This window comes from Schistocerca americana, chromosome 5, assembly GCF_021461395.2.
Source record: "Schistocerca americana isolate TAMUIC-IGC-003095 chromosome 5, iqSchAmer2.1, whole genome shotgun sequence".
Taxonomy (NCBI): Eukaryota; Metazoa; Arthropoda; class Insecta; order Orthoptera; family Acrididae; genus Schistocerca; species Schistocerca americana.
This window is the reverse complement of record NC_060123.1, coordinates 632,983,214-633,007,226: the sequence shown is the minus strand read 5'-3', so window position 1 is coordinate 633,007,226 and position 24,013 is coordinate 632,983,214. Positions and strand designations below refer to the sequence as shown.

Genomic DNA, 24,013 nt, shown 5'->3' with positions numbered 1-24,013 from the left:
TTACATCCTCTGTAAAGTTAGATGCTGTATTTGTAAAGTTGCCTAACCCTCTGGCCTGTTTCTTCCGGGATAATACTGAATTGGTTGTGGAACCACTTGATCAGGTGGAAAAATTATTACGGTTATTGGTTCGCTCAGAACAACACGCGGCTGCCTTTCGCGTTCCGCACCAAGTAATTTTGTTGTTATTGTACCCGCTAGCTAGAGGTGAGTTGAAGAACGTCCTCTCTCTCATTTATGTATACAGAAAATAACAGCGGTCCTGTGACACTTCCCTGCGGTACTCCTCACGGTACCCTTGTCTCTAATGAACACTCACCGTCTGGGGCTGCTACCCTGTTCTGTTACTTAACAAGTCTTCCAGACACCCACAAATCTGGGAAGGAGGTAATTCTCTTCCTCCTGAGAATGTAAACGTGTTTCATGTAGAAATCTTTCGACGAATAGTTATGATGCGTTAGTATGGTTTCTGTATTCCATGTTTGCCTCCACGTGACCGTGATCGAAAAGTTTTTCTAAAAGATTAAAGGGTCATACACATGAAACTTGATAAGTAAATAGCGCCTTTTAACCGTATATTAATTTTTCTAATTTTAGTATAGAAGTAAATTTTTGACTCACATTACCTTTTAACTCCAAAATTCTGTTTACCACAGGAAAACCAACCACCTTGTACAAACAAGCGCGGTCACACTGCACAACATCCTGATTTGTTTCAGGTGCATAAGCAGACGATTATATTTTGGGTAGATCTTTCGTTGCACGGGTGACGTTTTTAAGTCCAGAGCCAGGAGGAGGAGAGTCTTTCTTGTGAATTAGAGCGTCGAGAACACGTCTTTAACTAGTGTTAAGTTCCGAGGTGGAAAAACTAACTGTTAAAGGCTAGGATTAGCAAGGAGAAAATTATGATTTGAGGTCCAGGGTGGCACAAATTTTCAATTGTCTCTCTACGTTTAATACAATGCAAGTTCCGCGTATCTGAACTTGTTTTGTATCATTGCACCTTCACTCACCGATCCACACAGAATTTCATTCCTGTGCATTTAATGCAGCGGTGTCCATCCTTTCAGTTTATCTGGGTCACAATGCAAGAAGATGAGTATTTTTGGGCCGTACATAATTTAGGATACGTAACACCAACAGCTGAAAAGAGAAAGAGAGAAAGGGACGGCCGCAGATACGGCGGGAGTTTAAAACTGAAAATATAAATTCTTTCATCTTTCCATAAACTAAATTTTATGTTTTTTCTCCGATGGTGTGATAGACGCTCACTTTTTGAGCCGCACTGATACACTACTGGCTATCAAAATTGCTACACCACGGAGATGACGTGCTACAGACGCGAAATTTAACAGACAGGACGAAGATGCTGTGATATGGAAATGATTAGGTTTTCAGAGCATTCACACAATGTTGGCGTCAGTGGCGACACCTACAACGTGCTGACTTGAGGAAAGTTTCCAACCGATTTCTCATACACAAATAGCAGTTGACCGGCGTTGACTGGTGAAACGCTGCTGTGATGCCTCGTGTACGGAGGAGAAATGTGTACCATCTCGTTTCCGACTTTGATAAAGATCGGATTGTAGCCTATCGCGATTGTGGTTTATCGTTTCGCGACATTGCTGCTCGCGTTGGTCGAGATCCAATGACTGTTAGCAGAATATGGAATCTGTGGGTTCAGGAGGGTAATCTGAACGCAGTGCTGGATCCTAACGGCCTCGTATCACTAGCAGTCGAGATGAAAGGCATCTTATCCCCATGGCTGTAACGGATCGTGCAGCCACGTCTCGGTCCCTGAGTCAACAGATGGGGACGTTTGCAAGACAACAACCAACTTCACGAACAGTTCGACGACGTTTGCAGCAGCATGGACTATAGCCTCGCAGACCACGGCTGTGGTTACCCGTGACGCTGCATCACACACAGCAGCGCCTGCGATGGTGTACTCAACGACGAAAATGGGTGCACGAATGGCAAAACATTTTCTCGGATAAATCCAGGTTCTGTTTACAGTATCATGATGGTCGCTTCCGTATCTGGCGACATCGCGGTGAACGCACATTGGAAGCGTGTATTCGTCATCGCCATACTGGCGTATCACTCGGAGTGATGGTATGGGGTGCCATTGGTTACACGTCTGTCACCTCTTGTTCGCATTGACAGCATTTTGAACAGTGGACGTTACATTTCGGATGTGTTATGGCCCATGGCTCAACCCTTCATTCGATCCCTGCGAAACCCTACATTTCAGCAGGATAATGCACGACCGCATGTTCCAGATCCTGTAAGGGCGTTTCTGGATACAGAAAATGTTATACTGCTGCCCTGGCCAGCACATTGTCCTGATCTCTCACCAACTGAAAATGTCTGGTCAGTGGTGGCCGAACAACTGGCTCGTCACAATACGCCAGTCACTACTCTTGATGAACTGTGGTATCGTGTTGAAGCTGCATGGGCGGCTGTACCTGTACACGCCATCCAAGTCCTGTTTGACTCAATACCCAGGCGTATTAAGGCCGTTATTACGGCCAGAGGTGGTTGTTCTGGGTACTGATTTCTCAGGATCTATGCACCCAAATTGCGTGAAAATGTAATCACATGTCAGTTCGAGTATATTTGTCCCGTTTATCATCTGCATTTCTTCTTGGTCTAGCAAATTTAATGACCAGTAGCACACTTTCATTTGGCCACATCGGCCGCTGGTCTCGGGTTGTACCCGTGCGACTGCTACGGTCGCAGGTTCGAATCCTGCCTCGGGCATGGATGTGTGTGGTGTCCTTAGGTTAGTTAGGTTTAAGTAGTTCTAAGTTCTAGGGGACTGATAACCACAGCAGTTGAGTCCCATACTGCTCAGAGCCATTTGAACCATTTTGAACCTCGGGTTGTACACCCCCGATTAATCAATTTCACAGAAGTGATTCTCACAGATTTGCCGCGATTTGCACAATCGTGTGCCGTACAGTGAAACTTGGAAAATAATCTTATGGGGGGAATGGCTTCAGTTAAAAGCAGGAGAGCAGGCGGCTCAGGCATCAAAGGCAACACCAGACAGCGGCAGCAGTGGTGAATGTGGGGAAATGGCAAAACGGAAGAAAGAATGTGGCGCCTGGCGGCCGGAGGTTTTCCGGCTGAAAGCCAATTAGAGTGGTCGGCAAACAGCGCCGCCGAACTGATCGAAGGCGGAGCCGGTAATCCACGTGCCTGGACTGTAATCACCGCGTAGCAGCACGCACAAAGCGGAGACGCGTGCATTCCGGCAGCGATCCCTGTGACGAGCAAGTTGTGGCGCCGCTCTGCGTGTGTCCTGTGAGTTTCGCCATCACAGTAGTTGCAACCGAGTGCATTATTCTCGCATGCTCTGTTCCCGCTCGTATGTTTACGTGCTGTTTAAAAATTGTATCTTTCTACGCTGGTCACCAACATGATAAATCTACCTGCCATTATCTTTCACAGGTCGGCAACTGATTTGGTTAGAGTTGTAATAAGGAAAACCCGGCATTTGCCATAACCAGATTTCCTGGAAACTTTGCTCGGTGGAAGAGGAGTGAAAATAAGTGAAAAAGTTTCCGGCTTATCCTTATATACTTCACTGTTTCTGAGAAAGTGGCGGTCAAAGTTGTCGAGGCAATTTAGTTGCTTTTTGCTCGTGATAAGCTTAGCCAAAATTGTGGGACAGTGTTTAGCGTCGCGGCGTTTCGCCTTTGCGTCCCGTGTTCCAAGTCCGGTTGTTGTTGTGAATTATTTATTTGTATGTATTTGTCAACCCCTGTCTGTAGAAGGTTAATACACGGATGCTTCTGATCAAGTTAGGGTATACAAGGACATTATATTACCTGAAAAATTTTAGCTTTCACAATGAATGTCACACAATTATTGCAAAATATATGTGCGTATGGTATTTTCAAGGGGTCCAATCATTTCAAATTCTCGCAGTCTTATATCGCATTGTTATATAATTTTTATATTAATTTTTAATTATTACTCTTACGTTTATTCTTGGTGCATTTTCTTGATTATATCAATCGTACAAACATACCAAACATTGGAATTCCGAAAATCGCGAGCATTGCGCTAAGGCAAGTTTGCCACAGTGAAACTTCTTCGCATGAAGTTCAGTGGGGTAAGAAACGTCGTTGTCATTGCTTAAGATTTCACGCGTTAGCAAAAATTTCGCGACAAACCACGTGTAACGTATCATTATCCGAAAATTGACGGCTACAACCGACTACCAATCAAGATGTACTACAGAAATTTCACCGACGATGATTTGCAGTAATTTTCTCATTCATATACGTATTCTTTTTTAAATTCATTCACCAGTCATATAATTAGTAGACTAATAAGGACAACGTCATATCAATATGCATTGGAAAACGTTTATGTACTAATCTTCTACGGACAAGGCACATAAAAGAGAAGCAGAAATAAATGTAAAAATAACTATCAGGTTTCGAAGACAGGGCGAAAAAGTGTGAAAACGTGACGCTAGTCACTGTGATACAGCTTTGGGTGAAATACTGACGTGCTAAAAGTCACATACAATACCTCGAAAACTTTGACTGTTGTTTGCCGGCCGGTGTGGCCGTGCGGTTCTGGCGCTTCAGTCTGTGACCGCTACGGTCGCAGGTTCGAATCCTGCCTCGGGCATGGATGTGTGTGATGTCCTTAGGTTAGTTAGGTTGAAGTAGTTCTAAGTTCTAGGGGACTGATGACCACAGATGTTAAGTCCCATAGTGCTCAGAGCCATTTGAACCATTTTTTTTACCGTTGTTTTCTCAGAAACGGTGGGGTAGCCTATCTACAGGTAAGTAGAGATATGTGTTCCCTTATTTTGACACCTCTTCCATCGACAGTACTTTCCGGGAAATAGAGTTATGGCGCTTACGGTGTTCTCCTGTTTTAATCCCAAATCAAACGCCACAGGAGACACTATACGATTCTCTTGATGAATGGGCAATGGGTACCTGGCGTTGGTTAGATTGGAACTCGGGTTCTGGAGGGGGGGGGGGGGAGGACGTTGTAAGGACATGGCAACCAGTTAGCTCGTTTCATGGGGTCCGCCACCATTTCCTCTCTTGTTAATCTCTTAGTTTCAGATTAGCACTAGCAAAAACGTCCTCATTTACCTACTATCTGGCAAAGGTGCAAAGTCACGAGCTCTTCGGAATACAAAGGAACTCATATCTCTCTGCAAAATGGGCAGCGGAAACAAAGGTGAGAATTAAAGAAGCATTAGCCTGTAGAACGCTGGGTAAAACATCTTAAAAATCTCCAATAGCAGATTAACAATTGTAGTTGAGACGTTTCTCCCAGAGTATCAAAGCGCCTTTAGAAAAGTAAGTTCGTGAAGCGACAGTATTTTTACTCTAAAGTTGCTTGTAGAAAGCAAATATAATTTAATCCTGACACAGCCGATCGCTGTGGCCGAGCGGTTCTAGACCCTTCAGTCCGGAACCCCGCTTCTGCTACGGTCGCAGGTTCGAATCCTGCCTCGGGCATGGATGTGTGTGATGTCCTTAGGTTAGTTAGGTTTAAGTAGTTCTAAGTTCTAGGGGACTGATGACCTCAGCAGTTAAGTCCCATAGTGCTCAGAGACATTTGAACCATTTTTGCACATGCGCAGAGCCGCTTTCAACTGAAACAGCAAACGGTCTCGAAAGCAGCTCGAAAACAGGTGCAAGTTTGGTAGTGACCTAAAAAAATTTTAGAAAACTATCATTGTAATTATTTCAAGGTCACAATGGATTCTTCAAACTTCGCGCAATTTCCTTAACACCAATGAGCTGGACTGTGTTTCCTTTTCTTGCCAGAATTTGTCCTGTCTACAATGCGATTTTCTTTTGAAATGCATCCCTTTCAAATTAGAAATAAGCTAATATAACTGAGAAGGCTTCCGCGGCCAGAGTTAGTTGATATAAAACATTTTCAAGTATCGTACTGCGTCATAATGTAAAAAACGTTTTGGCCACGGATGAAGTGACGTCATGCCCAGGAAATGGCAATTGAGCCATATAAGCTGTTCTCACAGCTAAAGCACATCAGTAAACCCGAAAGAAGGCCACTGTAACCGTTGCCGAATCGTTGATTTCGCCAGAATAATTCTTTACATTATGACACGGTACGATACTCAGATACGTTTTACGTAAAAATAAGTTGTTTCTCACATGCAGTGACTTACTGTGGGCAGTGTGCATCCTAGTCCACATAAAACGCGAGGTCTGCAGTCGATAAGACATGTTCTAATTTTCGTTCGTTCACTCCTTTTGCGTTCATAAGTAGAACAACCGCAGTTTTTAAATCGGAAAATCGTTTCAGGCATTTCACCTAACTTATCCAACGTAATTTGCAATAATAGTCTATATGATGTACCACATTCTTCGTTCAGTTCCACCGAAATTGCAACCGACAGCGGAATAATACGTGTGACTTACGAAATTTTACTATTCATATCAATAATTTATTCACGTGCTCTATGCCTGAAAGTTTAGTGCAAAGTGCTTCTTGACGTGAAGAATAAAAAATCCTGTCTGTGGGTCGTCGTAACGTTTTGCTCTGTCGTTGTCAACTAGTTCTCTAATTTTTTCCTGCATGCTATTGTAATTTCGTTTAAAAGCAAATTAGCGGCACACGTCAATTGTGCGATTGCTAAATAGAGAGAATTCTCATCCATCTCTTTTGCCGTCCTCATTCATTTTTAAAGGCTTGTGACCATAGATCACTAAATTGCCTGTTTCTGTGCAAAAGCCGCTGGACCTACGGACGTTCGTCATACCACGAACAAATAGCGAAGGGTAAAGGCTTTTGACGACAGCTCACTAGACTGCCTTTTTTTGAGTCAACAGCCACTAGGCGTGCTGACGTCAGTAATAGAACGAACAGCGAAGGGCGAACGCCACTGACACAACGATTCTGCCGAACTTTATAGAGCCGTGCCGACCGAGAAATGCCGCATCGCAATACTGAATAAAATTTCGCGCTTTACCGGATATTCCGAGAACGACCGGGCAAAGCTGAGATAGGCCCAACTGCGCTTCGTACATGGGGATTGCGTGCTGCTTGGAAAGCAGTGGCCGACCCTGACACAGATGAAAACCTGCAAACATTTGGAACAATAAACAGAACACTTCACTACAAAACCGAAAAATGTACAAAAATTAATTTTTTATAAAACTATGGCGATAGCATTACTATTCTATGAATGCGAGAATTAGATAAATAAATAGAATGATGACGCAAAAACACAAGGAACGGAGATGAAGTACATGAAGAGATTCGAAATGAATACAAATGCTATTAATGAGGAAATAACAATACAGAGGTAGGTGGAAACAATATGTGAGTAGAATCAGAGGTAGAAAATCGTGACCTACAACGTGAAACGAAGGAGAGACGTAAAGTTGACCAAAGAGACGATGGACATAAAATTTATGAACGCGAAACATGTGAAGCCTAATGTCTGTGTTAAATGACATGGTTCAAATGGCTCTGAGCACTATGGGACTTAACATCTTAGGTCATCAGTCCCCTAGACTTAGAGCTACTTAAACCTAACTAACCTAAGCACATCACACACATCCATGCCCGAGGCAGGATTCGAACCTGCGACCGTAGCAGTTCCGCGGTGCCGGACTGCAGCTCCTAGAACCGCACGGCCACCACGGCCAGCTTTCTTTCTCAAATTATGGCCCATGATTGTTAGTAAAAGACATCCTATTTCGAGGAACGCTGTCTTTAGGGCCATTTTTCATTTTACGTCATCGTTAGCTTCGTTCCAGGTGTGTTATCCGATTAAAAGCATCCGAAAAACCGTATGTACCCGCAATTGACTACTAGACGTTGCGAAAGGCGTACAGACGGGTTAAAAGCAGGGGGGAAGGGGGGGGAGAGACATTGTGTTTTCGTTAGAAAACTAGCAACATCAGAATGCGTCGGTCAGGAGGGCGCAATATGAAAAATCCATCTACCGCTGCACAAGTGGACTGTTGGTGACGTGATTCTGAAGGGGAAACGCGAAGTGACAACTACAGCTAAACCAACACCTGGAAGTACCTACAGGCTGCGACCCTCGAATATTGCACTTTGACCTAGTGCTGGGTAAAAGCAGCAATAGTTTTACATCCAGGATGGGATAGAATGAAGGCGGTATTGCAGAACTTACGTAGTATGAAATGAGCTTTTTAATTTAGCTATACTGAAAATTTTTGGTGGAAAATTATCTTTTGTGGTAATGAAAATTTAATTATTCAGAATTCCTTTTACATTTTTGCGAATTTGTTATCCAGCCCAGGCTTCGATTCCCATTACTGCCAAGTACTTTTCCTCGATGCGAGGATTGGCACTCAGGCTCGTGATCCCAACAGAGGACTACTTGGCCGAGTAGTAGAAGCTACACTGCCTGAACAGTCTGCAAAACGGCCGGACCACCTGACACTCCATACGGCATCCGCATGATGCCGCAACGCTCAGCATAACACGGCGGCCGGTCGACATCCCTTGAGTCTTCTAAACCTGTACGATGAGCACTTACTAACAATTGAATGTATTTTGGACGTTCGGAAATGACATTTTTTCGTCAATGCTTCCCTTGTCATTACCTGCACTCACTTTATATTCTCTTCCGTGTTGGTGTGATTTTGATCTCCAAGTAGCGAAACTCATATATTGTTTTTCTTCTCTCATTTCCTAATTTATATTTCTTACAGTCGTGTGAATTAGTTTCAATACTCTCCTTTACCATTGTTTTACTATTATATGAATGCGCAATGTCACCCGCACATAACAGCATAATACTAAAAACAGTGATGTATCTTCCACAAAAATATTTGAAGATGAACCTGAAAAGGTTCGAAAACCGGTTCATAGAATAAGAAATAACCATTCAAAAAAGTTTTATGAATTTACATTCTCAGTGTATCTGTTAGGAAATTATTCGAGAACACACACACACACACACACACACACACACACACAGACACACACACAGACACAGAGAGAGAGAGAGAGAGAGAGAGAGAGAGAGAGAGAGAGAGACAGACAGACAGAGAGAGACAGAGAGACACAGAGAGAGAGAGACAGAGAGAGAGAGTGTTGTTGGTAAGTTCCTATGAGGTCATCGGTCACTAGGTGTACACACTACTTAAACTAACTTATGCTAAGCACAACACACACACCCATGCCCGAGGGAGGACTCGAACCTCCGACGGGGGAAGCCGGAGAGAGTGTTCACAGGATGTTTGATATAATTGAAAATTTCTTCCTATGTACGAAAAAATAACCAAAATAGCATAAATTAGGCTTCATTGTTGAGAACTGACTTCGGAAAGTTGTAACTGTCATCCTTGTGTCTTCAAAAATTATTTGTTACAAAAGGTATTATACAGTGACTTTATATTTCATACCATATTGTCAATATGATGGAAAACGTGCGGCTCATTATGCACAGGTTTGTCGGCAGTAAAACCATTAGGTAAAAAGCACCTTGTACAAATAGGCTCTAAAATTCTGCGTGGTGTCTGTCTGTTCTATATCGTGTCTCCCTACCACTTTCGCGCAACGACGCTCTGAGCGTGTTTTTTTTTAGGGAATTGACTAGTTTGAACCTGGGACCTGTTGCTGGTAAGGAGACGTCAGACCACACATGACATGTAGAATTCAGAAGAGTTCAGTGAGACTAGCGATGATATAACCAAATACTTAATGATTTCAGCGTCAGCTCCACTGCACTCCCTGTAAAGGAATCTTAATACTACCTAAATTTAGTGGAAGGGGTTCAAGGCTTTCCTAATTTTAGTTAGCTGGTAAAATAACGTCGAAAAAGCAGTTAAGTTTACCATTTGAAATTTTATTCTACTCACAAAACATTGTTTATAAATTGCACTATTGATAGAAGGAAATGTTTTAATACAGGATGGTAAAAACCAACTGCGTTCAACAAAAATGTGAACGAACATTCCCTGAATGGGTTTCCAAGTTCTACAATGGATCGAAGGATGACCTATGCCATATCACATCTATAATCTAGGTTTAAATTAAGTTTCACAAGAGAGAAAACTATCAAAATGATCTACAGTGACCCTCAATTATCTTTAATTACTTATCTAACTTGTCGTAAATTACAGTGGCTGATGTGGCTTCTCAATAACTATATAACAGAAAAATCATCGCGTTTCAGATTTTTACTTCAAGTGGCAAATGTGAACACCATGAGCTTTAATTGACGATCGACACTAGTATTACGCAAAAAGGGGGTGTAACAGATGAGACTTCTGCAGTTCTGAGTGAAGCTTTATGCACTGTTATGTGGCATCGCGTGCGTTCATTACCTTGTCGGTGTTCGTCAGGGGGCGGCGGCCGGCGCAGCTCCATACAGCTCGCCATCTCGGAAGCAACTCTCCCCTAACTTCTCCCTACTACAATTTACCGAAGTTGGTTTAAAAAAAACTATCTGGCTGTGTTTTCATTTGACCAATCAGGGTCTCAATGTTAACCTTAAGCTCTACCTACAAAAATTCTGTCTATCCAATGAGAAAAGTTATACTTTTCGTGGTGGGGCAATGTTTTTAAAGTTTGCAACGTAACAGAGACGCGAAAAAGTCTCACGCTACAACTTGCGGGTGGTGTGGCCCTTTTAGTGTTATCGTAAGATCTATACTGCTCTTCTGGAGGGCTCTAGCTTTTAACATTGGCTGGGGGGTGGTCCTGACGTAACAGATACGCGAAAGAGTCTCACGCTAAGGCTCTAGCTTTTAACATGGGCTGGGGGGTGGTCCTAGCGGTTAGCTGGAAACGTGGGTGTCCGTCTCTTATCGTAGGGCCTTCTAAACTCAACACGGTTCTGCTCTCGCCTTCTGTTCTCGTTTCTCCCCTCGGAACTGCGTCTGTCTCACGGTGGGAAGGTATGACATGCATTTAGGCATTCTTGTGTTAGTCTGTGGTATTCCATTTGCTCACTCGTTACTGATATTACTTTGGCTAATTTAATGTTACGATTTATTCGGAGCTATGTGACATACTACTGGATTTGCTTATCATGTCAGTGTTTTCATGGAAGGTGTTGGATTTGCCTGACACCTTACAATGCATGTTCGCATACGTAGCACTTAATGAGATTTGTTAACTCTTCGAGCACAAGGTAAAATGAACTTTTGTACCTTCATTTATGTTTCAGTGTCATGTTACATGCGTCTTGGATCCACTTAAGAAGTATACGATGTAATCCACGTTTGACGAACTATATGGAGCAACGCAATGATAATAATAAAGATTAATTACTGCAAAATCAGTTATTCAATGTTTCTTCCTAAGTAAAATATGGACCATTCCATGGCGAGTGTTCTCCAGGCTCCCGCATGAACATCATGGCCTTTGATGAAATTTTGTATGAAGAATCACACATGTTCTCAATGAACAATGATAAAGTTTCACGATCATTAATTCAATACTTCTGAAGATATAGTAATTTATTTGACTCCATAGCGCAGCTATCAGTAGTTCACCAACGAGTTTTCCACAACTTTGAGACATAATATCACCGGTAATATTTTCAAGAAAGAAGCAAAACTATGTGATGTACTTTCCGCGCTATCTTCAGCAAAATAATGTAAAAAAAATCCTGGATGATCTGAATGTGGATAACATGAAGCGAAGTCGGCCGAAGAAATAGACGCTGGAAAAAAAGTAATATTCACCTTTTTATCTCACCGGATGTAACTATGGGAAGCACCTGAAATCTTGCACGTAATAACTCACCAATCTTGGAATCTTGGAATCAAATTTTATTCTCCTACTAATCTCCAATAGCTTAAACATTGAGGGCAAAGTTGACGGTTTTTCTAAAAACGACACACAAGTCTTCTGCAAACTCTTTTAAGCCGTTTTCATTAGAAAGATCATGTTCTAAACCACCTAAAAGACTACATCTGGTTTTGCAATGCGAGCATGTAAGGTACTGAAATACAGCATGTTGAAGCAAAGATATCGCTCGATCCTTCTAAGTTCTCAATATTAATGAAGTTACTGTTCTTAATTTTTCTCTTGAATTTACTGTTCCAGCTATTATAGCGCCGTCCTTTCCTGCTCGCTGACATGCTACAATTATGTTAATTAATTCAATGTCTGTTCTTTTTCCCTGAACTGGATACTCAGCAAATTTATTTCCCCGTAACAGCTGAAAATTATTAAAAAGACGTCAATCCCTTGTAAGTGAAATTCTTGAGAGGGCAGACACCTCCGCAGGACCGAGCTCTCCCCTAGAGCTAGTAGTACGGCTTCCGTTTGCTTTCGTTCAGCTGGGCCAGCGTTTCCGGTATCCGTGCAGGGATGAGTCCCCCTCCTAGGGGATTACCTTAATAGGATTAACAGCGAGACATGGCCGGGATCCGGTGTCGGGATGAAGGAGGGCGCGAGCGCTATCTCGCCGGAACAGCGTGGAGCGGGCGCTGCAAAGTCTTGAGAGACGCACGAAGCGAAGAGCGTGCCGATAAAACAGCGGTTCCTCTTTTTGTTCCCACCAGGAGTCTTCAGAAGCAGCTTGGCAGCCCTCTACCAGTGCAGTCGGTCTCACTGTTGTCTGGTTAGCTGCCGAGAGTATCAGTGCACGAGCCGGAAATTGTTGCAAAGTCTCTCAGTGTTACGACCATGGAAGTCTAGTAGTATCTCATATAGGTGACATATGTTTTGTTAGCGTGATGTACGTAGTCGCATTTCGCTACGGACATGAACGAAACATGCTGACGTAAATGAAAAATGTTACACCAGGAATCAACACTCCAATGTTTATCAAACCTTGTTCTGACGTAACGAGTATTAAAAAATGAAACATTCATTTTGTTTTGTACATAAATCCGCGTAGTCAGCGCGTACACAACTTTCCCAATTGAGCGCGCCCCGCTAAGCACAACAGCGCAGGCACAGCGCTCGTCCGTCTCCGCACTACGAGATGGCGCTGTCTTAGAGACGGACCAAATTCTACTTCCGCCGATCCGCGTATTAATATGTAACGCAGTCAATGAGATTGCTGCTAACGTAGAACCTTTTCTCCTCGCGGCTCACACTCGCGCAGTGATACCTGAACGCGCGAGGTATTATAACGAGTGTACAGACCTCCGATTAGTCAGTCGGCATTAGTCTGTAGTCAAGTTTCAGTGTGCGCCTAATAAGATTATCATATTCCTGTACATAGCCATGAAGATAAATGTATAGACACTTTGTCAAGTATCACGACCAAAGGAACTTCATATTGTCAATTGTAAACAGCATCCAGAATCAAGTTATGTAATATCTATGATTTTTATTATTTTAATAAATGTGTGTGAAAATTAATCAAGTTTTGTTTAAAGTTGGTCACCGTCAATCTGCTACTCTAAGCGTGCAAGTGGAATTTCTATCCTCTGACCTAACGGCAGAAGATAAACACGTCACGATAAGACCACAAGACAAATTGCTGACACTCGCCTACTTCGTTAGAGCGACAAGTCGAATAATCTGATGGTGTGTGTACCGAAGTTCTTACAGTACGCACACCACACATTTCATTTGGAACTGATGTTCATCATCAATATCAGTATAAACTGAGACGCTCACAGGCACTAATACAAGCTTGTATTCACTGTGGCACTCCATCGTCTGGCCACGAGTGGCCTACCGGGACTATCCGACCGCCGTGTCACCCTTAGTGGAGGATGCGGGTAGGAGGGGCGTGGGGTCAGCACACCGCTCTCTGGTCGTTATGATGGTATTCTTGACCGAAGCCGATGCTATTAGGTCGAGTAGCTCCTCAATTGGCATCACGAGGCTGAGTGCACCCCGAAAAATGGCAACAGTGCATGGAAGCTTGGATGGTCACCCATCCAAGTGCCGACCACGCCCGACAGCGCTTAACTCCGGTGTTCGCACGGGAACCGGTGTATCCACTGCGGCAAGGCCGTTACCATTCACTGTGGCATATTACTTATTTCTAAAATTTCGGGAAGCGTTTGATTCAGTGTCCCACTGTAGATACGGGTTAGGTTCCCAGATAAGTGAGTGCCTCGAAGACTTTGTATGTAACAGAACCCAGTACGTTGTCCTCAATGGCGAATGTTTATCAGAGACAAAGGTCTCGTCAGGAGTGCACCAGGGATGTATGATAGGACCACTCTTATTCTCTATATACGTAAGTGATGTGACGGAATAGGTGAGTTGCAGTCCTCGGCCATTTGCTGGTACGCTGTCTCGTACGGGAAGCTGTCGTCGTTTAGTGACTATAGGAGGTTACAGGCTGTAGTAGTATCACTCCGTCTACAGGCCGCAAGTAGCCCATCGGGACCATCCGACCGCTGAGTCATCCTCAGCTGAGGATGCGGATAGCAGGGGCGTGTGGTCAGCACACCGCTCTCCCGGTCGTTATGATGGTTTGCTTTGACCGGAGCCGCTACTATTCGGTCGAGTAGCTCCTCAATTGGCATCACAAGGCTGAATGCACCCCAAAATATGGCAACAGCGCATGGCGGCCAGGACGGTCACCCATCCAAGTGCCGGCCACGCAGGACAGCGCTTAACTTCAGTGATCTGACGGGAACCGGTGTTTCCACTGCGGTAAGGCCGTTGCCACAGGATACAGGATGGCTTAGACAACATTTCCAGTTGGTGTGATGAACGACAGCTTGCTCTAAATGTAGAAAAATGTACGCTAGTGCAGATGAATAAGACAAACAATTCCGTAATGTTAAAATGCAGCATTAGTAGTGTGCTGTTTGATATTGCCACCTCGATATGAAATGGAACGAGCACGTTACGTCAGTGGTAGGGAAGGTGTGATATTCATGCCAGAGGCGGCCCGTATTTTATTTTTCTAGAAGCTCACCTTGATACAGCTAGATGTACGTGAGGTAGGATATGGTACAAAAGCGGAGTGAGGTACAAGTGACAGATGGTACAGTATATATGAGTCCAGTGGGAGAGTCCGCCAATTTTACTGAACTTGCTTCTGATTGGTCGGCAGATTCGAGTGCTAGGCGCCAAAATGCATAGCTTCTCTTATTAATTATTTATATACTTTTCATTGTATTTCACCCAGTTTTTAGTATGACAATCCCTCATGGTTACCCTACGAGTCTATCGTTTTTGTTTATTAAATTTCACTAGTTTTGAGAAATATAAGAGTAACGATATTGTAAGCGAAGTGCTTCGGACACCTTCGGGTCGCTTTGGGGCTCCTGGGAGACGAAGTACTTCGGCTGCGCTGGTCACTCTGTCTCGGGATTTCTGGAGGGACGGGCTCTATATCGAAAGTTGGATGGAAAAGTTAGCGTACAATTAAGAAAGCTATGTCGAATGTTGTAAAAGACAGTGTAAAATGAGTGAATACTTAAATAATAACCAAACAGGATACATTAATGAGAAGTGTTGCTTACTATCATTGTCAGTACTACAGATCTTGCCCTCTGCAGATACAGAGACTAACCTGGGCAAGTAGCATCCCATAAAAAGCAGTTACAGGTTCGAGATGACAGCGTAGCAGCCTCCTCCGAAGTCGATCCCACGACCGACGAGCTGTGTTTTGCGCTGGGTCACAACCTTAGAAGACGGGAAGGTGGTGGAAAGAACGGTTAGAGACTCTTATTCAATCTCTCCAGCGCCCAGATCTGACATCAAATGACGCATTATTTATGAAGGCGAATGGTCAGCTTCGTTTTATTGGGAGAATTTTGGGAAAGTGTGGCTCATCTATAGAAGAGGCGTCAGACAGACCACTAGTGCTACACATTCTCCAGTACCATGCGATTGTTTCGGAACCTCACAAGGTCGGATTGTAGGAAGTCTTCGAAGCAGTTCGGAAACGTGATGCTACAATTGTTACCTGTTGGTTCGATCAGCACGCGAGTATTACGGAGACGCTTCGTGAGCTCAAACTGGAATCCCTGGAGAGAAGGCGGCGGTCTTCTCGCGAGGCTGTCTGGAGGCTGGCACGAAAGTGTACGTTTACCCACCGGGCCCCAGACATACACTCTGGGCGAAAATTTAGGGGTCTCGGAAAGACAACCAAGGATTCGTGCATTCCTGAAGGAATTTATTGTGTAAACTGAAGCGTGGGGTCCTACATTATCGTGGAACATGGCGCGTAGTACTATTGCCATGAAGACAACAACAACATGGTTTACCGGTCACGACACATGTTGATGAGTACAAGCCTCCCTTCAGTTATTACCAAGTAAGAAGAGGTACCGGTCTAGCGAATTGTTGCTTCCTGTGAACCTTCAGCAGAACGTCTACGGACATAATGACGGTTATTTGAATTCTACAAAGACAAGTGAGACACAGCTTAAAATGACAGAATGTCCCTGTGTGCACCATTTGGCTCTGCATTAGTACCGGCCAAGAATCGGCTCACGTATGTATTACCGCTCAACCTCACTGCGAACGCGCCGAATAAAAATGGCAGTGCAGTCGCCCTGCACAAAGTGGTTCAAATGGCTCTGAGCACTATGGGACCTAACTTGTGAGGTCATCAGTCCCCTAGAACTTAGAACTACTTAAACCTATCCAACCTAAGGACATCACACACATCCATGACCAAGGCAGGATTCGAACCTGCGACCGTAGCAGCAGCGCGGTTCGACTGAAACGCCTAGAACCGCTCGGCCACAGCGACCGGCCCTGCATAAGACTTGGTGTTGTAATTCACATTATATAACACCATAGTTCGCAAACAAAGCAAAATGGTATTTAATTTTTTTGGCGCACTACATATAAAATATAACCTTTATCAGGTACTAACTGTTGGCCTCCAGACAGACGCAGACGATTTCACAGATTTGCGCACTCAGGTTGCTACGTAATCATGTCTTACTCAGTTTCGCAATGGAAAAATGACCGTACACACAGTTTTTATCGAAATATTTTGTCATGTTGGCAAAATCATTATGGAGATTTGTAAACTCTTCCCAGAAAAACAATGCAGACGTCGTGGACAGTTCTGACCGAAAGGGATTCGTCTTTCACATGGGAATTAGACTGCAGATCAGTGAGTTACATTTCCACATGCACAAGAGCGCTTTCAACTGAAACGGCAAACGGTCTTAAAAACAGTTCGAAGACAGATGTAAAACTACCAGTGTGCTCAAAACGTTTAGAAAACTATCCTTGTAAATATTCCAGAGACATAATGAGTTCTGTAAACTTCGTGCTTTCTTCAATGCCAGTGAATTTAAGAAACTGGATTGTGCGTTATTTTTGGAAAAATTGTCCCTTCTACAGTCCGATTTTCTTTTTAAATGCATGCCTATAAACTCAAAATAGGCTGTTACTCACCTTGCAATGGTCGACTGTGGGCAATGGACAGTCTTTCTTCGCTTGCTGAACGCCTCCAAATTAAGTTCCCACTGCTTATTGAGATACAGAATAATGAATCCCGTGTGTCAATCGTAATATTTTACTCTTCTGTTGTCAACTAATCTTTAAATTATTTTTGCGAGATTTTCAGTCACCATCGCTTATGCATCTGCATAGAACACTACTGGCCATTAAATTGGTACACCACGATGTTGATATGCTACAGACGCGAAATTTAACCGACAGGAAGAAGATGCTGTGATATACAAATGATTAGCTTTTCAGAGCTTTCACACAAGATTTGCGCCGGTGGCGACACGTACAACGTGCTGACATGAGGAAAGTTTCCAACCAATTCCTCATACACAAACAGCAGTTGGCTGCGTTGCCTGGTGAAACGTTGTTGTGATGCCTCGTGTAAGGAGGAGAAATGCGTACCATCACGTTTCCGCCTTTGATAAACGTCGGATTGTAGCCTATCGCTATTGCGGTTTATCGTATCGCTACATTGATGCTCACGTTGGACGAGATCCAATGACTGTTAGCAGAATATGGACTCAGTGGGTTCAGGAGTGTAATACAGAACGCCATGCTGGATCCCAACGGCCTCGTATCACTAGCAGTCGAGATGACAGGCATCTTACCCTCATGGCTGTAACGGATCGTGCAGCCACGTCTCGATCCCTGAGTCAACAGATGCGGACGTTTGCAAGACAACAACCATATGCACGAACAGTTCGACGACGTTTGCAGCAGCTCGGAGACCTTGGCTGCAGTTACCCTTGACGCTGCATCACAAACAGGAGGGCCAGCGATGGTGTACTCAGCGACGAACCTGGGTGCACGAATGACAAAACGTTATTTTTTCGGATGAATCCAGGTTCTGTTTCAGCATCATGATGGTCGCATCCGTGTTTGGCGACATCGCGGTGAGCGCACATTGGAAGCGTGCATTCGTCATCGCCATACTGGCGTATCATCCGGCGTGATGGTATGGGGTGCCATTGGTTACACGTCTCGGTCACCTCTTGTTCGCATTGAGGGCACTTTCAACAGTGGACGTTACGTTTCAGATGTGTTACGACCGGTGGCTGTACCCTTCATTCGGTCCCCGCGAAACCCTACATTTCAGCAGGATAATGCACGATCGTATGTTGCAGGTCCTCTACGGGCCTTTCTGGATACCGAAAATGTTTGACTGCTGCCCTGGCCAGCACATTCTCCAGATCTCTCACCAACTGAAAACGTCTGGTCAATGGTGACCGAGCAACTGGCTCCTCACAATACGCCAGTCACTACTCTTGATGAACTGTGGTATCGTGTTGAAGCTGCATGGACAGCTGTACCTGTACACGCCATCCAAGAACTGTTTGACTAAATGTCCAGACGCATCAAGGCCGTTATTACGGCCAGAGGTGGTTGTCCTGGGTACTGATTTCTCAGTATCTCTGTACCCAAATTGCGTGAAAATGTTATCATATGTCAGTTCTAGTATAATATATTTGTCCAATGAATACCCGTTTATCATCTGCATTTCTTCTTGGTGTAGCAATTTCAATATCCAGTAGTGTACATACGGAATTTTCTTCTCCCTCTCTTGTATCATTGCCACTCATTTTTAAAGACTTGTGACGCTAGATTGCTAGACTCCCTGTTTTGTGCATGCAGCCACTGGGCCTATGGACATACATCATACCATGAACAAATAGCGAAGGGTAAACGGTTCTGACACCACGGCTCTGTCAACTGATAAGAGTTGTTCCGGCCGAAAAACGCCACACCGAAATACTAAACGAAATGTCGCGTTGTGGCGAATACCTCCGGGAAGGAAAGAGAAAAGCCGATACAGGCCTAGTCTTGGTCCGCATGCGGCCCACACACTCGGCCCGCGTGAAGGCTGGCACGCCGAGGCTGGCTCTGCTCTACACCACACGAGTCTCTGTTCTGTCTGATATAATGTCGGCGTTAAACGACCCGTGCAAAGTGGAATCTCAGCCGAGCTTCCAGTAATCTCTTTCCTACGGTTCACGACATCATACTGTCTCTAACCTCTACTGGGATTTCCAGGAGAAAAATAAACTGCGGATGGAAATCTGTGTCTGAAACTGTCGTCTGACATGGCAACGGTGCATCGCGTTCATAGAACACAAGGCGTGTCAATGCCACAGCTGTCTCCATCTTCTCTACTGACGACAGTCGCAAAATATATCCAATCAGCCAGTTCTATCACGTGATGGTGTGGCCTACTTGAGTCGGCATGCAAAATAAGATCCCAGCAATGCTTTCCATTTCTGCTGTTCTTGAGATTGCTGCTGCAAAATGAATAGAGCTTTCTTAAATCTGTGTCCCATTTGTTCGAAGATCTTTTCCTTGGTCTCCTTTGGTAAACTGGGCTCCCATCTAGTACTTGCTTTTACCGTCTTCCGTTTTTCGAACGACATGACCAATGCATTGCCATTCCGATGTCTTAACTCTTTCTTTTGTGTCACTGACATTTGTTATACATCTGATACCTAGAATTTTCTGTCCGTCTTTTTCAGTATCCCAACATTGATCTTTCCAATCCTCTTTGTGTTACTATTATTTTCTGAGAATTAACTTATTAAAGGTCCATGTCTGAGAGCCATATGTTATTACTGGCAATACACGTAAATTGTTCAAGACTGTTTTCTTCAACTCAGCAGAAATCTTAGCCTTCAAAACAGAAAAGTATCTTCTGTAAGGTAGCCTCCCCAAATAACAACATCAAAATGTTTCCGGTTTTCGGTTTCCTTTCATATTTACAAGTTGAAGCCCACAGAAATATTGTGTGACTCATTGCAGTTGCGTACTTTAAGCAGATACAATTCCCTTTGTTGTCCATTCATCCATCATGATCCTGGTTTTATCATATTTCATTTTTATACCAACTTCACAGCAGACTAACGGAAGTTCACTTACCAGTATTTGTAGTTCTACATTGCTTGCAAACAGAACAATATCACCAGTAAACGTCACGGTATTTACAGGTGGTTTCAAAGAACTTACATCAGAGCTCTAGGGGTGATGGATCACGTCAAGGGGAGCAACTCTGGTTGAAACAGTATGTTTGCGGATGATTCCTGGCGATTTTGGGCACCTTTTATTATTAGTTATGCCCCTGAGAGGCGGCAAGATTTACGCCTTTGCACAGTTCGTATGCAGTGTGGGTTTCCTGTAATCCAATGACTTCTCCACGTAAAATAAGGAAAGCCGAGCTTAGAGACCGAGCCAGGTGACGCAGTGGTTAGCGCACTGGACATCAGGACGACTGTTCAAATCTGCATCCGACAGTCGATATCATCGAGATTTAGGTATTTCTGAATTTCCCAAATCGTCCCAGGAAAATGTCGGGAAGATTCCTTTGCAAGGGCACAGCCGATTTCCTTCTCCATTGTAACACAATCGCAGCAGGCAGGGGAATAAGTGAGCGGAATACCGTCTGCCACAATATGTACACGGGAACGCAGTGATGCAATGCGTGATTTACAAAAGAAAGTTTAGTGAGTCCATCCCCTACTTCTTGTAACTGAACTGTAGCCAAATTCCCTACCTCATTTCTCGTAGATGTTGACCCCAACTGGTTACTTCTCTGTCGGTAGTGAACTATAACGGGTATGCAATAAAGAATGCATAATAATGTCAGAGCTGGGCACGTCTAAATACTAAGCATAATAAGAATCGTAAAATGTTAGGATGCCAACTAATTTTATTTTATTTCCCTTATCGCAAAATTAGTAGAACGATTTCTAGAGTCAGTCGCCGGCCGTTGTGGCCGAGCGGTTCTACGCGCTTCATTCCGGAACCGCGCTGCTGCTGCGGTCGCAGGTTCGAACCCTGCCTCGGGAATGGATGTGCGTGATGTCCTTAGGTCACTTAGGTTTACGTAGTTGTAAATCTAGGGGACTGATGACCTCAGATGTTAAGTTTCATAGTGCTTACTGCCGTTTAAGCCATTTTTGAAGAGTCAGTCACTCGTAAATGTTCATAACAAGGCTCCTGGCGGTTAATCATTAATTCCAGAGCGCCACAAAAATCACAAAAATTCTTCACGCGGTCTTAGAACTGACATGAGGTCGTACAAATATGTTTTCCGAGGCAAATTTAACAATTAATTGGGCGTCTTTACGCGGAGTTGCACGTAACACACTATTTCGCGTGTTGCCACCTCAAAAACTAATCGTAGACTGCCTTCAAGTAACGAATCATGTAAGTACGTCATCCGACGCCATTTCTCAACACACTGTTCTGTCTTTACACGAAATCGGATTTTATTCACGATTTATGTGGTAGCTCCTTAGAACCCAATCATAGACTACTGGTCAGCTGCGTTAGCAGTTTAGCATGGCTGGAGCTGTATATGAACGTTTAAACGGTAAATATAAATAATAAAAGATTACTTGTTTGCGCCCAGCGTTGGTGAATCCCATCTTCTTCCAGTAGGATACTCTTCTTCTTTGGCTCAAATGGCTCTGAGCACCATGGGACTAAACATCTATGGTCATCAGTCCCCTAGAACTTAGAACTACTTAAACCTAACTAACCTAAGGACATCACACAACACCCAGTCATCACGAGGCAGAGAAAATCCCTGACCCCGCCGGGAACAGAACCCGGAAACCCGGGCGTGGGAAGCGAGAACGGTACCCCACGACCACGAGCTGCGGACTCTTCTTCTTTGCCCTTAGGTTCTCACACTAGGTAACCAGCTGACGCGTCGTTCGATGACACTGCTTTGTGATTCTATTTACTCGCTAACCTCCCATAACAAAATTTTCCTGTAGCATGCATTAAAACAGAGCAACAATAATGTAATAAACGTGGGCAGCGATATGACACAAACGCCACACAATCGTTGCAGTATTTCGAGCTTATTCTCCGTTTCTAATGTTTTCGGCGTCGATGGGATCTTAAACCTTAATCTTACTTCGTTCATTCGGGCTAGATACAGTGATTCCTAAAGTTTCCTTGATGAAAATATCTCTGTCGATTTACTGGAGTAGTTACTATGCAGTTGCAGCACGCCGGTTAGTAGACCCTGCTAGCTCGGTGAAATATCGTCGTTCCAGAGCTACTGAATTCAATAAAAGGATGGTCAGCATCGACGGAAAGCCTCAGCGAACACTTTGTCTCTGACGAAAGTTGTTTTTCCGTGACGTGATATCTCACCCCCTAGATGTTTGACGCAAATCGTTTCAAACGCGCTGTGTACTCATACCCACGCATGATCAGCAAGGTGGAGCGCCCGCGGAGAGGTGAAGGAACGGTGGCAACGTACAGGACACGTGGGGGCAGTTTCTGGCGCGGTCTTTCCCGCTGGCGAGCCATTTCCGCCGCCGCCCGCCTGCGCGTCGTATCCACTGTGCAATGTCGGCGGGCGGTTGCTGCTTCGGCACCGCCGGCCACGGTCCGGCGTGAGGCAGCGCGGTCGCTGCTAGCCGGTCGGCTATTCCTGGCGTCGCCCCTTACATCACCGCCGCCTTCTGCCCAGTCTCGGCCCTGCTTCGTGGATTTGCCACGCGGCTCGCTCCGGCCCTTGTTTCGACGCGCAGCTGCGCCACTGGGATTCCTCCTGTATTGGGGACGCAGAAATAGATGTCCCTTGTGTAGAGAAGCAGCTGAAATAGTTGAAAACAAATAATTCACTAGCTCCGGAAGGAATAACGATTTGGAGAGAACTCTCCAGTATTCGTCAAACGCAAAGTCTCAAACGACTTGACTAAAGGGCAGGTGACTCATGTACAAACACACACACACACACAGTTTAAAAGAAATGCACGTAAAAAACAATGCACTGGAAACGCTGAAACTCAGTCCAGCATCGCCCAGTAAAGGTAGCATTTACTCTGCGCTGCACTGGGGCTGTCCCATAGACTTAGGGTTTCCTTATCTAGCTGCGACGTCATCGGAACACTCTGAGGTTAGACTGTAAACAGTCGTCAATTACACTTTAGTCGTTAAAGTACACGTCACTATACACTTCACGCCCTATACCGGGTGCTTCCGTAAGTGCGTGCAAATATTGAATAGGACATAGAGAACGCTCTAGTGAACAATTTTATGTGGGGAACCTGGGGTCGGAGAAGCTAACTTACGAAGATATGGAAGTAAATTTGTTTGCCAACTCCTTTACAGCTAACACGCGTACAAGTTTACACGTACTGTGCTGTTTGTTTACATGCACAGTCTTCATTTCCGCGGCGCGGGATTATCCGAGCGGTCTTGGGCGCTGCAGGAATGGACTGTGGGGCTGATCCCGGTGGAGGTTCGAGTCCTCCCTCGGGCATGGGTGTGTGTATTTGTCCTTAGGATAATTTAGGTTAAGTAGTGTGTAAGCTTAGGGACTGATGACCTCAGCAGTCAAGTCCCTTAAGATTTCACACACATTTGAACATTTCTTCATTTCCTGGAAGGAAACAAGAAGGACGAGTCTGATTGTGTAGGAAGCCATGATGCAGGTTTTGTTTACTTGTCCACAAGATGGCCCTGTTGTATCGTGTTTATAGTGTCCCACGACAGAACGTGCTATGGATCAACGACAGACGCCGGCCGGCGTGGCCGTGCGGTTCTAGGCGCTACAGTCTGGAACCGAGCGACCGCTACGGTCGCAGTTTTGAATCCTGCCTCGGGCATGGATGCGTGTGATGTCCTTAGGTTAGTTAGGTTTAATTAGTTCTAAGTT

At 44.5% G+C, this 24,013-nt stretch overlaps 1 protein-coding gene and 1 pseudogene across 4 annotated transcripts in view; both read right to left on the bottom strand.

Annotated features, from left to right (window-relative positions):
* LOC124615449 (hemicentin-1-like) overlaps positions 1-24,013 on the bottom strand; it is a 1,163,225-nt gene that overhangs the window by 801,197 nt on the left and 338,015 nt on the right. The gene's annotated exons all lie outside the window — the stretch shown is intronic.
* On the bottom strand, positions 13,815-13,932 carry LOC124617170 (annotated as a pseudogene).